Source organism: Eleutherodactylus coqui, chromosome 2, assembly GCF_035609145.1.
Source record: "Eleutherodactylus coqui strain aEleCoq1 chromosome 2, aEleCoq1.hap1, whole genome shotgun sequence".
NCBI lineage: Eukaryota > Metazoa > Chordata > Amphibia > Anura > Eleutherodactylidae > Eleutherodactylus > Eleutherodactylus coqui.
In genome coordinates, this window is record NC_089838.1 from 17,413,361 (window position 1) to 17,431,299 (window position 17,939).

Genomic DNA, 17,939 nt, shown 5'->3' on the forward strand with positions numbered 1-17,939 from the left:
TCCGCAGCTGATTTAGGGGGTCTTCACTGTTGAGTTAAAATCGCACGATGCGAGAGTGAGCGATGACGCAGAATTATGAAACCAATCATTTTCAATGGCTTCGTTCACATTTGCTGTGTAGTCACTCGTGACATTTCGAGAAAAAATTGTGACATGCCCTCTTTCTGTGTTTTTTTTTTTTGTTTTTTTTTTAATCTCCCATGTTTCCCTTTTGGAGCCACCTTTTTATTGCATCGCAAAGTATGAACTTGTGATTTTCGTGCAATGCCTTAACATTAGAAAGTCCTATTGACTTTCACGTGAAAACGCGTGAAAAAATTGCAAGTGGCAGTGAAGTTTTTGCAAGAAAAAACAGCTGATGCTCAAAAATCGCAGGAAAAAAAAATGCGATTTTTCTTGGGGCGATATTGCAATTTGCTAGTGTGAAGGAGCCCTTACTATCTGCAGTGTATCTCAAATATGCAATGGATTCCATGTGGAAATTTTCCAGTACAGGTGGATGAGATTTTCTTAAATCTCATCTGCAAGCTTGTACTGTAAATGCTACAGCTCTTCTGCTGGAAGTTCTGCACAGTTCATGCCTTGTGTGAAGGCACGCTAGCGCTAAGCGCCCATGAGCATATTTTTAGGCTCTGTGCTGCCTGTGTAATTCCATGGACAGCACATGGCCCCATTACAGGTTACGAGGCTACATACATGGATGATTTTTCACACAGATACATGGTCCATATGAGAAGAAAAGAAAATTATGGCATGTCCTATTCCTGTCTATTTCGGCGATGAGAAATAGGACATGCAATACCTTTTTTTACTAGCAAATAGATCATGGTCACAACTCAACACTGCAAAATACTCTCAAAGAAGTTGGTGAATAATTTCCAAACATCAGTTTCCTACAGTTGCAAAACTAAGTGAATTCTTTGGAATCCCCTGGAATTGTGCCTCAATCCAAATAACTCGAAAAGGCTACAAAAGCATCACTAAAGACCTGAGTCTACTGGGTTTAAAGTATCCTGCTAAAATGTGATAAATTCATACCTTTGCTTATCTCCTTAGATCCAGTGAGTTCTCTCTTACCTTTCTGTTTAACCCCCTCCATTGCTATTTTTAGAAATTTTTACTGGTATGTTTTTGTTCTAATGTTTTGGTTCTTTCCCTTGTTTGAAGAATTATACTATTCCTCCAAATTCTAATTGATTCTTAAAGTTGTGGCAACATTCACAACTGTGAGGTGTTTTTTTCATATAAGAAAAATCCCATATCCTCAGAAATAAGGTGATATGTGCGGACTTTTTATCATTAGACTATATTAGAGAATACATGCCACTAGTCCAAATACATGCAACAAAAGTTGACTGATTGGCATACGTGCAATCCTTTTTAAAAGATATAAATAAATATAGTATGTGACATGGACAGGATTAAAGGTACTCTTCCTTAATACGTGTTTGTACAACCTTTGTTGTTAATAGCTTTTTTCCAACTGTCTCGTTGGTTCCCTTCACTGTAATGCTCTCTTGAATGTTTGCAGGGTTCCTTTACCCAATAATACATTTTGGCTCTCCCTAAAGACTCTCAATTGGATTGAGATCGGGACTCGTTACGGGTCAGTTTAAAATAGTCCATTTCCCAAGTCATCTCCACAACAGCAGCACCTGAGATTGCTGCCTCCTGGTAGGACAGGAAAACAGAGAAAGGTTTAATAGTCCACCACCCACCCTCCTCAGTGTTTTTCTTGTACTGGCAGTAGACAGGTTTCCAGAGGGGTGTTTGGAGGTCCTGGCAAGATGATACCTTTGTTTTATGGTAAATCAGAGGCAGCAGGGGCTGGTTTTCTCCCTTCCTGAACTACCATATTCCTGGGATGCTGCAAAGGGAGAGGGAGGGGGGGGGCAGTTCTCCTCAAGTATGACCTGTTTCCACCGTGGTCAAGTGCTGATATAAGTGGAGGTTGCTGTGGCTATGTTCAGGCTGCCCTCATAAGCGCCTGGCTGCACATGGACTCTTGTAGGGGTGGGGCCAGCGCTCCACATGGAGTATTAGAATCCGCATAAAGACAGAAGGCAGATGAAAGTAAGACCACCTCGTCTGCATTCCATTTCTGGAGTGCTAGCAAATCTATAAGCGCCCCAGCATCTGACAACCTACAACTGGCTACAAGTACTGTAAGTAGCCCGTTTGGGTGCATCATGCAGTCTCTGCTTGTATGATATTAAAGTGTTGATTAGAGAGGAAGGGTGCTCTGCTTTGGCATCTCAAAACACTGTGCCATCTATTATTTATGTTCCAATATCTGGCAAGAGAACAAGCTGTAATTACTCCAAAAAAAAGTGTACGTTTCTCTGAGGCTGAGGTGGAAAATCTTAACAATTTTTCTGATAATGACTGCAAAAAAATTCCTCTCCAATTCAGATGATATTGAAGTTAATTTAGGCAATCAGAACTAGTCTTCACATGGATGAGCCAAAAAAGCCTAGAACCATCCAGGACAGATTTTTGAGAGTCTAGGTGAAAGACATGAACCCACGGTTCCAGTTCACGAAAATATTCGTAAACATATTAGGAAGAAATTGAACAATCCTAAAATAGGTTATTTCATGCATAGAGGGATTAAGAGGCGTTATCCCTTCTCGGAGGAAGATTGTGCGGAGTGGGAAGCCATACCAAAAGTAGATGTCTCAGTAGCGAAGGTGACTAAATGCACCTCATTACCTTTTTGAGGACGCCACGCTAAAATATCCCATGGATCGGAAAGCAGAGTCTGAATAAAACAGCCTGGAAAAGAGGATTTCGTGAGACTACCTCTACTTGCCTCTTCAGATTTTTGTAAAGGCAAAATAGGACGATTGAGTTATGCAAAAGGGGGAAGGAGAAACTTTCCTTTCAACCCCAACCAAAAGGATGATCAGAAGTCAAAGCAATCACGCCGTCCCTGTAGGGGCAAGATTACAGGCTCTCTTGGAGAAGTGGGCTCAACGCTTCGGGAACACCTGGACTTCAAGTATAATAAAGGGAGGTTGTCCTCTAGAGCTCATTTATCACCCCGTTCAAAATTTCTTAATATCTTCTTGCCTCTCATCTTAGATAATGCTATTTTAAGTTCAGGGTAAGGGTTCAGGATTTATTGCAGCTGAAGGCGGTGATACCGGGTTTTTTGGCCAAGCAAAGGAAAGGTCTTTATTCCAAACTATTCCTTATCAAAAAACCAAATGAGAAGATTGGTATAATTATAAATCTGAAATCTTTGAACAAATCAATAATGTACAGAAGATTCAAAATGGAATCAATCAAACTCAACAGTGAAATTGATGAGAGGGGGCCTTTATGGCAACTATAGATTTAAAGGACATCCCAATCAATCCCAAATCTCAACAATTCCTCAGATTTGCAATATCTATGGGGCCAGAAGTATGTAATTTTGAATTGAAAATGTATACCTTTCGGGATATCTGCCGCCGTGTCTTTGCAAAGATAATGGGGGAACTAGTCGTTATCCTAAGGGAAAAAAAATCAATTCTAGTAGTTCCATATTTGTGCAACATTCTGATTATAGCCAAACCGAGGAGCTCTTAAATTTCCACCTAGAAATAACCATCCAACTTATCAATATCTGGGCTGGATAATAAACTGGGAAAACTCGGAGATGGCTCCCAGTCAGAGGAAGATTTTTTTACAGGAAAGACGTTCAACTTCAGATCAGAACTTTTCTGAAATTGAAGAGTTGTTCTATCTGATTCGCTATCACTTTTAAGGAAACTAACCTTATGCATCGCAGCACTAGCATGGGCCCAGTTTCATACAAGAACTCTCAAGGATGCAATTCTTTCTGTTTGGGACAAGAAACAAACTTTCCTAGACAGGAGGTGATGGTGATGGGGAGTGCAGTACAAATTTCCCTACAATGGTGGTTATTAAACCTTAACCCGATGAAGGTAGGTTGGTTTCAACATCCAGTGATTTCATATCACGACAGCTACCAGCTCTTTCACTTGGGGGTCAGATAAAAGAGAGTTATCAAGGGATTTGGTCACAGAACATCAAGCAATAGTCCTCAAATTTCAGAAAACTTTATGCAATATGAAAAGCCCATTAACAAACATAAAGAATCAACACCTAAAAATATTCTCAGCCAACATAGCAGCAGTAGCCTTTCTTTGTCCCCAAGGGGGTACAAAACATACCTCACTATAAAGTGTTGTGCAAGAAATATTCAATTAGGCGTAGGAACACATTTGTTTCACCTCAGCGATTCGCTTTAAAGGAACCTTTCATACTAAGGCACATTTTCTCAGTCGTCAACTTATAGATCCAGGGGAAGGGTTTCTGTCCCAAGTGGTCTTTCAAGACCTAGTGAACAAATGGGGAGCCCCTCAAATACATCTTTTTTGCAATGAGAAAAAAAAAAGGTGAACAATTTTTTTTTTTTTCCTCTCACCATCCATGAGATTTTCCCGTTACAGTGGATGTGTTGTCAGAAACGCTATCTTTTCTCCTTAGGGAGAGCACCTAGATGGTGAGTGAGGAGACTCAAATGGCCATGCACGCTTCTCTGGGTAATATCCAAATAAGGGAGATGGAATAAAACCTCTACAGTGCCACCTATTGGAAGGCAGCATTCCTTCAAGCCAAAGACAACGTTTTATACAAGCCTCGTAACAATGGCTGGGAATTAAAAGCAAAGCCATACTCCATGTACAGACAGCTGTTTCAGGGTTTTTGCCCTTCATCAGTGTACAGTAGGAGACTGGCTTTGCTTTTAATGCCCAATCATTGTTACAAGGCTTGTATTACAAGCCTGACTTGGGCTTGAAGGAATGCTGCCTTCCAATAGGTGGCATTGTAGGGGTTTTATTCCATCTCCCTTAATTTTATTTTTTTAGTGGATGTGTTGACACAAAACTGGGGACACGATGTAGTTTACGTATTTCCTCCAATTCCTGTTTCCCTGATTACATCAATAATTTCTCCACGAGAAATGTCCTCTAATTATTGTGGCTTCTTCTGACCCAGGAGAGGTTGGCTCTCCCTGCTAAAAAAAAAAACTTGAGCATCCGGGAACCAGTGCATCTTCCAATCCTTCCAGATTTTTTAAGGGTCCATTAATCTATCAAAATATGTTGACCTATCATCTTTCAGCATTGATACTTAAAACCCCATATTCTTAGGGAAGGTCCTATCAGAAAGGATGATCGAAACTCTGTCTAGTAGAAGGATAATACCAACAAGATTTATCTTAAGTATAGAAAAATTTGCATTATGAAGAAAAATTACAACTTTCACCTCCTGAATACATCTTATTCTTGACTTTCTTCTAGATGGCTTAGACATGGACCTTTCACCATACCACTGAAAATGCTTTTTCTAGTTGCCATAACCGCAGCATGAAGAGAAAGTGAGCTTCAGACTTTATCAGTTCAAGAGCCATTTTATTGGGTGACTGAGAATAAAATTGTATTCAAATTCGACCCCTTTTTCCTGCCCAAAATGGTATAATCTTTCCATAGATCTCAGGATATTATAATTCCCTCCTTTTGTGACAACCCAAAAAACGACAAACAATGTAGTTTTCACCATCTTGATGTTAGGACAGTTCTCCAACACAGTGGAGGCTGGCCAAAAATGTAAGCAATTTTTAAGTCCCAACAAAGGGAAAAAAGCAGCTAGGAGCTCTATTTCTAGATGGATTTGTCTGGTGATCATGGAGGCAGAGAAAGGGATCAATAAACCAATTCCTGTAAGATTGAAAGCTCATTGCACGAGAGCAATGTCAACTTCGTGAGCAGAACAGGCTTCAGCTTTTGTTGATCAAAAATGCAAAGTGGACGCGTGGAAAAAAATTACACACCTTTACCAAACATTACAGGCTAGATGTTCGGGGAAATGAAGACCTAGCCTTTGGACGTAAAGTCCTTTCTGCAGGAGTATCGGTTTTGTTTTGTTAGTGCTGTCATGGAGATGACTTGGTAAAAGAGAAATAAGATTCCCAACAATGGTTAAGGAAAAAAGAGGAATTAGACTCCCTGGTAATCCAGTTGACTGGATGTCTCCACGATGGCGCTCATATATTCCCTCCCATATTTTGTTTGGTGAACATGTATATACTAAAAATCTGATTCCTACCCTTGCCTGTTTATTATAAGTCACTTAGGTGGCTGGTAAGGGGCTGGGGGTGCAGTCATGGAGACTTCCAGGAAACCGGATAACCTGTGAGTCTAATTCCTCTTTTTTCCTTTACCATTGTCTACTTTTGGATGTGTGCTTTGTGTCATTCTGCTCCAGGACCCATTTTGTTGGACTCACGCCTAGTTTTCTTAAGCTTCGGAGCACATTTTCCTCTAAAATGCTCTGGTGCCATTGTTTCTGTAACATATTCAAGGCCTCCAGTCCCAGAGCCAACAAAGCAACCCCACAACGTTATGAATCCTCTACCTTGTTTCACTGTAGGTAGAGTGCCTTTTTTTTTCGTTACCATTTATATAATGGATATTACTCATATTCAAATTTTTCTGTATACAAGATATTGCTTTTTTTATGTTTTCTTTTTGGGCCATTTACTGGTTTTTAATCTTAAAGTTTAGTTATTATTACAAAATATCCCAATTTATAATCCCCCCCCCCCCACATACCTGTCATTATAAAGAATAACATTGATAAGTGCCCTACAACGATGTTGACCTAGACTCACTGGGTTGCTAGTGGCCTTGACGTAGCGCAAAAATAGGGAGCGTAATCTACGGGATTTGGTTCTTCACTCTTTACTCCCTGAAAAATGTATGGGGTTTTCCACATCGACTCCTCGGCTTGCCACCCTAGAATAATTTCCATTAGGAATGGCTGTCATGAGGCTAGACAAGTGTTTTCTACCTCCCCAGCATGTCATGTTTTCAGGATTCCCCCAGTATTGCACAGATGATTTAGTTATTATCAGTGCTTCAGACATTGACACAGGTGTTCTTAGTAGAGGATATCCTGAAAACACAGGACCTGTTGGAATGCTTTGCAGACTAAACAGAAGATACAAATTTGTGGTACCAAAGCAGCAGACAGTAATCCTAGTTGGCCAGCTGTAGTAATGGCAGGCAAATCTGGTTCACAATAATATAGGGAGAGAAGGTCAGGAAAACAGGAATAGCACACCAACCCAGAGCTCAAGAACTAAATTAACCAAACGCTTCAGGCGGGGGCGGGGGGGGGGGGGGGGGGGGGGGAGGGACCTGGGGCACATATGCAAAGAAGAGCTGCATCTGCTGAGTATAGTAGTAAGTTGGAAGAATACGCTATGCATGGAGACTGAATTGCGTGTTTCTCAATATATGCATTAAACGGTACCATTGAAAAACAACTCATCCAGCAAAATAAAACAAACAATCACATGGCTATACCAATGGAAACATAGAATCAGGATTTTTTATTTTTTTGAAAGTAGGCATTTAAAAAAAAAAAAAAAAGCTGGTCATTATGGGGTTAATGACATTGTGTAGCTTTTTAAAAAAAAACAAAAAAAACGTGCAGTATAAATCCTTTAAATACCTATGTTATTGAAGGCCCAAGGGGTAAACCGTACAGTTATAAGCAAAAGTAAATCCTTTGGAACTACCTGGATTTCTGCAATGACTACTAATTATTGTCTGATTGATCGTTTGCCTAGCACGCATGTATTCGAGTGCATTACACATTAAACAGAGACACATAGTCTGGTTACTGATAAATCTGTGCTTTTCAAAGAAATATTGGTTCGTGTGAACCATGTTCTGATGTAACACTTGTACGAAAATTTAGGAGCATACATACACTAGATGCTTGTGAAAGCTGGACACTGAGGCTGCATTCACACGAACGTATATCGGCTCGGTTTTCACGCCGAGCCGATATACGTCGTCCTCTTGTGCAGGGAGGGGGGGGGGAGGCTGGAAGAGCCAGGAGCAGGAACTGAGCTCCCGCCCCCTCTCTGCCTCCTCTCCGCCCCTCTGCACTATTTGCAATGGGGAGAGGTGGGCCGGGGCGGGGCTACGTTTCGCGAATTAGCCACGCCCCCGACCCGCCTCTCCCCATTGCAAATAGTGCAGAGGGGGCGGGAGCTCAGTTCCTGCTCCTGGGCTGTTCCAGCCTCCCCCCCCTGCACAAGAGGACGACGTATATCGGCTCGGCGTGAAAACCGAGCCGATATACGTTCGTGTGAATGCAGCCTGAAAAGGGATGACAGGAAGAAATTAGAAGCTTCTGAATTATGGTGCTGGAGAAGAAGGCTTCAGATCCCATGGACAGCGAGAATCACTAACCAGGAAGTACTTGTAAGCGCTGCCGAATATGTTGGTGCTGTATAAAGAAAGATGATGATTATAATTATTATTTTATCTTTTATTATACAAATCATTATGAATGTGTCGATTTTCTTTTTTTAATCTGATTCCTTAAATTTTTCACCTTTGTATGAAAGGCAAACCAAAAGTGCAAATAAATCAAAACCCATAACCCTAGCAATACGTGTGCTGACTTGTGGTACAGTACTTTTGCAATAATAGTCCATCTTCCACTCGGTATAACCGGCATATATCTGCAGATTTTCAAAAGAAAGTATTTAAAAACGATACTTAGAAATCAATCTGTACAATGTAATATGCAGAATCCAACTGAATTGTACTAGAGCAGTAGCAACCATCATCTGTGCAAACTTTCAGGTAACAGGAACCCCCCTTCCCCACAAAAAGCTTAAAGGGGTTGTCCCAAGGCAAAACATCAACATTTTAAATTAGCCCATTCCCCCTGTCACCCCCCCGGCATAAAATAGCATTTTAAAGCGGTTTTTAAACTGCTTGCTACTCACCGATGTGATGAAAGATGAACTTATAAAATTCTTCTCCCAAGATGGCCGCCGGTCCTTTCCCAGGGATGCACTGCGGTTTTCTCCCATGGTGCACCGCGGATCTTCTCCCATGGTAAACCATGGGCTCTGTGCGTTCCATTGCCAATTCCAGCCTCCTGATTGGCTGGAATCGGCACACGTGACGGGGCGGAGCTACGCGATGACGTGTAGAAGGGGCGGAGCCAGAACACCGCTCGTGCCCGGACCGACCAGAAGGAGAAGACCCTTCTGCGTAAGCGCGTCTAAAAAAGCAAGAAGACACGAAATTAGACAGAGCCATGGAGACGGGGACGCCAGCAACGGAGCAGGTAAGTGAATAACTTCTGTATGGCTCATATTTAATGCACGATGTATATTACAAAGTGCATTAATATGGCCATACAGAAGTGTATAACCCCAATTGCTTTCGTGAGACAACCCCTTTAATTCATAGTCGATAGGTGATGAAAACTCCCTCATGGGAAGCAAGAAAAAGAGAGCTGCTAACAATCTGTTTTGCATCAAAGGAAATAAGGTCATACCTAGAGAGTCCAGTCACAGGGCCCATAATTTCTTAAATTTCTTGGATGCTTTTCTTTTAGGATAGACTGTCTTCCAACAGAAGAGTAGCATTAGCTTTATTAATAAATTCACTATAGGAAGGTGGTTTATTAGATAACCAGTGTAGGGCCATTAACTTCCTTGCCAGATATAGAAGTCCTAAAACTGTCTTTCCGTATTCAGCAATTGTCCGTCTAAGCATTCACCCCAAGATACATATTACAGGATCCAGGGGGCTAGCAACTTTAACCCTTTCCAATTCAATGTCGGGCCTGTCCCAACATCATCATTTTCCTCCACAGCTCCAATGTCGGGACAGACCCGACACTGCAGTGCAGGAGTGCATCTGCACCCAATTGTCAGACACATCGGGTGCAGATGCACCCCTGCACTGGTCCTCATCGAGAACCCCAAAGGAGAAGGCAAAAAGGGTTTTTAAAAGGGGGTCACCTGACCTCATCTATCACATGATCGCTGAGCCGGGAGGATGAAAAGAGAATGCGGAAGTGTTACTTCCGCATTCTGCCCGGCGATCATATGACCGCCGGGTGCCACCTGACCTTAGCTGGCACATGATCGCCGAGCTGGGAGGCTGAAGGGAGAATGCGAAAGTATTACTTACGCATTCCCCCCGACAGTGATGTGACCACAGGCTCCCTCCTGAACTCTGTCAGATCAGGCGGGTGAAGGGAGAATTTATTTTTTTCTCATCCATTCTCCCCAGCTCCAATTTATTTGGAGCTGGGGAGAATGGATGAGAAAAAATAAATGGCTTGGAAAGGGTTAAATATCCTGCTGATAGTTTCTACAATAATACCCCAGTAATTAGAAAGACATGCACAACTCCAGAACGTGCATAATATCCACCTGCTCCAGCTGACAATGAGAATAAGTATGAATCCTAATCTTACATAGGAAACTGGGTGTTCTGTATACTCTAACATTTCTTCACAGAATAGGATTAAATAAAAACAAACATTTATTGATTTTGATTAAAACCAGATCAATTTGGCAATTAGTGCCAGATAAAAGATACAAAATTGACGAGAGGAGAACCCAGGTAGAACGCAGGTATGAACTCGTCCCTCTGATATGTCCCCATAACAGGGATTCTTAACCCCCAAAATGATGCTACACTTAGGAGAAGCCTCTTCAGCGGAAGGCAGTCACCAGAAATGGTGTCGCCTCAGGGGTACCCTTCCAAGCGAAAATCAATTAAGGTGAAAAGGTAGGGGATATGACCATACATATCAAATTTCGTATCTCGCAAATGCCAGTCTAGATTTCTCTAGATTCTTGGTGGATACCTATGGTGGGTAATCCAGCTGCTAGGCAGACTGAGTAATAATATATCATGCCCCACCTAGCAAAGTATCACCATATATCTATGTACCCTCTCTTATCCTCTGTGGAAAGCCAAAGTAAGTGCCAGCCAAATGGATGCTACCTAGGCATGATGGGTTCCAACATTATGTCAAAGACTCTACATATGGTGGGGGACTCGATTACTAGCATAGCCCATCTATAGAATACATAGTGTCTATGGATTTACACTGAATCATCAGTGAGAAACCAAACTGAGTGCCAGCCAAAGTTGGATACTGACTGTGCGTAACACTTGCAACTGGGTTCCAGCGCATTAAGACTCAACATTTTTCTAAGAAGCAGATAAATAATCTTTCATCAGGAGTCTAAAGCTAGATAGAGAATATAGTGCTATCTATTAGGATACACTAAAGCTTAGTAAATCATTCTTCCTTCCCGGAGATTTGACTGAATAGGCTGGAGCTTAGTAGGTAATTCTACCTGCCCTAATAACTAGCAGCAGGATGCACCAAATCCTAACATTTCATTCTTCATGCCCGGATATCTGGCTGAGTGAACAAAAGCTTAGTAGATCATTCTGACTTCCCTGATAACTAGCAACACAGAGAGTCAAAGTGTCCTGTCTATTAATTCTGATCAGGGCAGTCAGAATGATCTACTAAGATTTGAATAGAATTATGGAATGTTCGGGGATGTAAATTCCAACTAGTGCAATAGTTTTGGTGAGATGGAAATCCACTAAAATACGTTACTTTAGAGCTCATGTTTTGCATTCCAAACTACCGGAAGTGGTTGTGTGCGCCAGCAACCAAATGTAATGCATAAAATACATATTTACCTTATTAGTTTAACCCCTTCCCGCTCCAGGACGTACATTTATGTCCGGGATATGTGTGAAGAGAGTTCGCGGGGTGACCTCTCATCATACAGCGCGGGCGTCAGCTGTTTATTACAGCTGACACCCGCAGGCAATAGCCATGATCGGCCGTTCGCGGCTATTAACCCTTTAAATGACAGGGGCATTTAAATCCCCTGAATGCCCCCCCCCCCCCTGCGGTGAGATCGGGGGAGCCGTGCAGGTGTCATGGTAGCCGGCAGCCTTCTGAAAGGCCCCAGGGCTGCCTTGAGAGACTGCCTATCAAGCCATCCCCGTGGGGTGGCTTGATAGGCTGCCTGTGAAAGTGCAGTATGATGTAATGAAATTGCAGTAAGACGTAATTTTTTTTCTTCCTCTACCCCCTTTTCCTTCTTTCCTTCCTTCCCCTTCTCCTCTCTCTTCTTTTATATTTACAACCATTGTGCCTTATTGGATTGGCTGGATAAATAACTGGGCGACAATGAATTGCCACGGCTTGCTTCCTTTTTGGCTACCATCAATAATCCTTCACTTAAAGGGGTTGTCCCGCGCCGAAACGGGTTTTTTTTTTTTTCAACCCCCCCCCCCCCCCCCCCCCGGTCGGCGCGAGACAACCCCGATGCAGGGGTTAAAAAAGAACACCGGAGAGTGCTTACCTGAATCCCCGCGCTCCGGTGACTTCTTACTTACCTGCTGAAGATGGCCACCGGGATCCTCTCCCTCGGTGGACCGCAGGGCTTCTGTGCGGTCCATTGCCGATTCCAGCCTCCTGATTGGCTGGAATCGGCACGTGACGGGGTGGAGCTACACGGAACCCCATTCAGAAAAGAAGAAGACCCGGACTGCGCAAGCGCGGCTAATTTGGCCATTAGACGGCGAAAATTAGTCGGCTCCATGGAAACGAGGACACTAGCAACGGAGCAGGTAAGTGAAAAACGTCTTATAACTTCTGTATGGCTCATAATTAATGCACAATGTACATTACAAAGTGCATTAATATGGCCATACAGAAGTGTATAGACCCACTTGCTGCAGCGGGACAACCCCTTTAAGATGCTATCCATTACTGTATCTTGTCACAGAACTGGTATGTATTCATAAAATAGTTTTTTGATTCCATCATAATTATCACTGAACCTTGTTGAAAACACTATATCCTTTTTTTGTTTGATGGAAGTTGTTTTTTTTTTGGGTTCTATGAGTGTTTTTCTATTAATTTTCTCCACCTTTTTAACCAAATTTTTCCATACAAATTTGTTATAGCCTCTTTCCATTAATCTCGTTTTTATTTCTTCTTTGGTGTTGTTATAATCTTTTTTGGTGGTGCATGCACGCTTTGCTCTTATTAATTCCCCTGTGGGTATGGCATTGATCACATGTTTTGGATGGGCGCTTTTTGCATGCAGCAAAGTGTTGCCAGCAGTCTTTTTCCTATATAACTTGGATTCTATGGCTCCACTGGTAGAATTCCCATGCAGCCATAGATCCAAAAATGGAATGTCAGTTTTATTCCACATGCAAGTAAATTTTAAATGGACCTGGTTATTATTTATAAAACTAGAAAATTCTTCAATGATTATTGCGCAATTTCTCTTCAGATCGTTATTTTCACATAGAATGACAATATCATCCATATAGCGCCCATACCATATTGTTCTATTATGTTCATGGATAATGACACAAACACGTTCACGAGAAATCCCCATGATGTCTGCTATGCCTTTAGCTGAAATTCGCCGATTCTCCAGTATGAGGTTGTACATAGCATCGACGATCTCCGGAACAACAACAACCTCTCTCAGTCGTCCAGGACGATCCTCATCATTGGTGCTGAAGTGGCCCATTTTAACCCTTTGCAATCCAATTTTGGATTCAGGGTTTCCTAGGGGGCCTTCTCTTTCTGCCATTATACAATGGCGCCATCTGCTGGGTAGAGCCAGTAGTGTGGTATGGGACATGCTGGAGAGGCCCCTGACAACAGAGCGGCCAGTAATATACAGTAAGAATACCCTGCTGGACATCTTCTGGCATTGGAGCTGTACAGCCTTCAATCAGAATGTCTTCAGACAGTGGATTGGAAAGGGTTAAATTTGGCAACCCTGTTCTTAACTGTAGAATATGAAGGGCATTGATCCCCCAATGTCTGCGACATATCACCATGAATATCCTTCGCGGACTTTCCTTGCATAAACAAGAATTTCATCACTCCTCCGCTCTCATTTGCTGTGAATATCGCCTTAGACTGCGCCATTCTGTTTTCCCGCGTGCCGAGATCACGGTTGCCATAAGCTACAAACACAAAATTTGGAAAACATATATTAGACACATAAGGCTTTCATGTGATGTAACATTCGTTACCATAGAAACAAACAAGAACACAAAGCCAAAGACTTATCAGCAGCCCCTCGTATTATGGTTTCTGCTTGTATTTGATCTGTGTAGGCTTGCTGTTCTTCCCTCCGCCTCCATCCGGGTGTAAGCAGATTCGATGATGCCCCATTTTCTCTAAAACAGTGTTTTAAAACTTCCGAGTCGTTTTTAAAACCTTGATCAGAGGAAAAGTACCTTCTGGTCTTTCTGAACTGTCCATATTGGACATTTGTCTTCCATCTCCTAACATAACAACTATAAACAAATCCAGGTAGCTGTTGGAATCAACTAGTTTAACCCTTTCCAATCCACTGTCTGACCTCTGAAGACATTATGATTTAAAGGGGTTGTCCCGCGATAGCAAGTGGGGTTATACACTTCTGTATGGCCATATTAATGCACTTTGTAATATACATCGTGCATTAAATATGAGCCATACAGAAGTTATTCACTTACCTGCTCCCCCGATTAGACGCGCTTGCGCAGAAGGGTCTTCTGCCTTCGGCTCGGTCCGGCACGAGCGGTGTTCTGGCTCCGCCCCTTCTACGTGTCATCGCGTAGCTCCGCCCCCATCACGTGTGCCGATTCCAGCCTCCTGATTGGCTGGAATTAGTGCATTAATATGGCCATACAGAAGTGCTTAACCCCACTTGCTATCGCGGGACAACCCCTTTAAGGCTGTACCGCTCCGATGTTGGAAGAAAATCTGTCAGGGTCCTCTTACTGTATATTGCCAGCCTCTCTGCTGTCAGAGCCTATTCAACGTGTCACCTCATGCAGTACTGGCTTTAGCCAGCAGATAGCGTCATTGTATAACAGAAGAAAAAGAGTAAGCTCCCTAGGAAAACCAGGATACAAATTGGAATGAAAAGGGTTAAAATAAGTTTTTGTGTGGATCTGGTTATTACAAATATACAACTGTATATCTCAAAGTATAATATTTGTTGGATTGATGGAGCCCGAAAATTCTAATCCCCAATTATTATCACTCAAAATTTTTTATGTACACATCTAGAGCCAAACAATTAACAACCCAAATAAATAATATATAATCACTAAATTTTTTCATTAAATTTTATAGGTGGGTTTCTAATACCTTCTTCAAGTGCCCCCATATAAAGATTAGCATAACTCAGTGCAAATGTTGTTCCCATAACAGTGCCTCTTGTTTGCAGGTAAAATTTATTGTGTAAAGTAAAACAATTGTTAATTAGCATACAATGGATTGCCTCAAGGATAAAAGGCCTCTGATGATTGGGCATCACTTTTTTTCTTCTTGCCAGGACACTGCTGTGATAGCAAAAGCACTGACTACACAGACCGTGCCCATGTGCGCTGCAGCTTGAGTCCAGGATGTGGGAAGGTGAAGGGAATATGCCGCATGCAGTCTGAGCAGCGTGACATTCACATGGTGGCAGGCAGCAACAAACCATACGGTGACAGGTTGCAGAGGTGAGCCTCACGCACTGATGCAAGTCATCTCAGCTAGCTACATTTCTTTAGTAAACTCTGTAATAAAACTGTTTGCTATATGGACACAGTGACTGAGATGACAATGAATGAATGGGATGAGTGCATTGGTTGGGGAGGAGGGGCGGATTGCTTGGAGTTGATGGAAGCGGGAAGCGCAGGGGAAGCTTCTGAGCAGGAGGTAGATGTCTTGGTTCAGGGGTCCACCAAGGAATTCAACAGCTCCCCGCCTCCCCCCCATCCCCCGAATCTTTAGAGACGAGCGAGGAGATACTCGGCTAAGGCACTACTCGCTCGAGTAATGTGCCTTAGCGAGTATACTCGCTCATCTATGACCTTCATACCTGGATCACCCTTGCTTCTACAGAGCCAAAGATAGATCATCACAGGATTCTATGTGTCTGCATTCCAACAATCAATGTGGTCTTGCAATTTTGTTTTTCTTCCACAAAACATGAAAAGGGTCTGTACAACCCCAATGCATGGCAATTTGCTGCAAAAACCCACGAGGTTGAAAAGGAAGCATGTGAGTAACCTACTGCATGTACTTTCTGTCGCAGTGCAGAGGGATCAGCCCTATTCTCATTTACACAAGGAAAGACCAGAAGCAATGGGATGAAACTGAAAGTGAGGAGACACAGATTAGATATTAGACAGTGAGGGTGATCAATGAGTGGAACAGGTTACCACAGGAGGTGGTGAGTTCTCCTTCAATGGAAGTGTTCAAACAGAAGCTGGACAAATATCTGTCTGGGATGATTTAGTGAATCCTGCACTGAGCAGGGGGCTGGACCCGATGACCCTGGAGGTCCTGATGACCCCGGAGGACCCGATGACCCTGGAGGTCCTACCAACTTTACCATTCTATGATTCTTAGTGGGTGAAAAAATATACCTATTTCTGTTTTCACAATGTTGACGGGTCCAATGCACAATCACTGAGGTGTAATGGTCGGAAGAATGTGTAGTAAATAACAAGTAACTGTCAGAGTTATGAAAAGTGTAAAAAGGAAAAACAGTCTTTGTTACTCGTAGGCTCCGTTCACAGCTGTGTTGGATCCTCCATTACAGATTCCATTATACTTGCCAGTACAGCATGCAGCACTGTTATTTCTGGTAGAATGAAGGACTCCTTTTTAAGTTTTTGGGATCACTGAGCGCTGTTGGTGTCTGTCACAGTTTGAATTACGTCATTCTGCTCCTAGGACATATCAGAATAATAGAATTCCTAACACCTATATGAACGAGGCTCAAACCGTGGCATTTTACCGAGGTTTCGAGCAGCGTTTTTGGCCGCGTTGTACAGCGTTTGACAGCACTTTTTAAAGCAGTCCATCATTGTGATGGGCGATGAGGTGCGTTAAAAAACGCTGAAAAATAGAACAGACGGAGCTTGAAAATCGCCACGTTAGAATCGCCGCGTTCAAGCTTAGGTCTGCAAAGCCCCATTGAAATCAATGACAGCGTTGTACTGCAAGAAGTGCGGCGCTCGGGACATCATGCTAATGGTGGTAAAAAGCGGGCGATGTGAGAGCGGCCTTAGGCTCTGTTGACAATTCCATTAGGAGACTCCATTGAGAGTTTGTCATCTACAGCCCCCCCCCCCTTGTACACGGGGTCACATACTGGGGGTCTACAGCCCTCCCTGTACACGGAGTCACACTCTGGGGTCTACAGCCCCCCCCCCCCTGTACACAGGATCACACTCTGGGGGTCTACAGCTCTCCCCCTCTACACGGGGTCATATTATGGGGGTCAACCCCCCCCCAGGGTCACATCCTGGGGATCTACAGCTCCCCCTCCTGCTTGTACACGGGGTCACAGTCTGGGGGTCCACAGTTCCCCCCCATACACGGGCCACACTCTAGAGGTCTACAGCACCCCCCTGTACACGGGGTCACACTCTGGGGGTCTGCAGCCCCCCTGTACACGGGGTCACATTCTGGGGATCTACAGCTACCACCCTGTACACGGGATCACACTCTGGGGGTCTGCAGCCCCCCCTGTACATGGAGTCACACTCTGCGGGTCTACAGCCCCCCCTCCCTCCCTGTACACGGGATCACACTCTGGGGGTCTACGGTCCCCCTGTACACGGGGTCACATTCTGGGGGTCTACAGCTCCCCCCTGTACACAGGACCACACTCTGGGGGTCTACAGCCCCCCGTACATGGGGTCACACTCTGGGGGTCTACAGCCCCCCTGTACACGGGATCACACTCTGGGGGTCTACAGCCCCCCCCCCCCCCGTACACGGAATCACATTCTGGGGGTCTACAGCTCCCCCCCCCTGTACACGGGATCACACTTTGGGGGTCTACAGTCCAACCCTGTACATGGGGTCACATTCTGGGGGTCTACAGCTCCCCCCCTGTACACGGAGTCACAGTCTGGGGGTCTACAGCTCCCCCCTGTACACGGGACCACACTCTGGGGGTCTACACCCCCCCCCCCCCCCCTGTACACGGGTCACACTCTGGGGGTCTTCAGCTCCTCCTGTACACGGGTCACACT